The sequence below is a fragment of the Anneissia japonica genome, unplaced genomic scaffold (genome assembly GCF_011630105.1).
Source record: "Anneissia japonica isolate Jap-2015-1 unplaced genomic scaffold, ASM1163010v1 scaffold269946_len1024_cov118_single, whole genome shotgun sequence".
Lineage (NCBI taxonomy): Eukaryota > Metazoa > Echinodermata > Crinoidea > Comatulida > Comatulidae > Anneissia > Anneissia japonica.
Window position 1 is genome coordinate 1 of NW_022757592.1, and position 1,024 is coordinate 1,024.

Sequence of the window (1,024 nt, forward strand, 5' to 3'; positions counted from 1 at the left end):
AGACAGTAACCTTTCTTGGAACATGCTCTTACTCCGATTATTTGAGTGGATTTGAAGTTTTCTGGCGGCCATAAAAAGTTCTGCGAACTTACTTTGATCTTCATCCACATTGTTATTTAAATTTTTTTCAATTTTTTTTTTTAAATAATTTATTTGACTAGTATATGATTTATGTGGGGAATTTCAATAAAACAAACAAAACAAATAAACAATAATTTATCACTCAAGGTCTCTGGATAAAACAAATTACATCTGTGTTTCATACTAGACAAACTAATCTTTAGTATGTTAAGCTTAACGACAAGCCAATAGAATAACCTTTCTTAATCCTAATTAAAAAACATCTCAGCTGGGTACACCATATCAATCATTTGTGTATGAATATTGTTATAGGTATGTATGTGTATATTTATATATAGGTATATATATTTTTCTATATATATATATATATATATATATATATATATACATATATAGGTATTTATATCTTTATATATACTGTATATATATATTCACTTGTATAATACGCTCTTATAACATGCTCTTACTCCGATTATTTGAGTGGATTTGAAGTTTTCTGGAGGTCACAACTTAAAGTTCTGCGAACTTACTTTGACCTCCATCCACATTGTTATATCAATTGTTTTTTTTTAATATAACAAGATAACAAGGACCCCCCGCCGCGATTCTCCAAACGTTATAACAACGTGCTAAAATGCCGCCGCCAAAGTCATTCATGCGTAAAGCTAATGAATATTTAAGTAGGTTAAATATTTACCTTTATTACATTTTTTATATTACATTTTATAGTATTATTAAAATGTAAAATAGGATTAAAATTAAAGTTATTATTTAACATTATTTTTTTTCAAATATACTACTCTTTAAAATTATTTATTCAACACCGGTCGTATAGCACTGTAGTTTGTACTATATATACTTTGGCTATTAATATTTGGCATCGCTTCTCGGCCTTTTGGCTAAGATCATGTGTAGTATCTGTTCTTTTCAGCTTAATATCTGA

General features: G+C 27.5%; 1 pseudogene; it reads left to right on the forward strand.

Moving 5' to 3' along the window:
* Nucleotides 1–960: 960 nt before the first annotated feature.
* LOC117124808 lies at nt 961–1,024 on the forward strand (annotated as a pseudogene; the record flags this gene model as incomplete).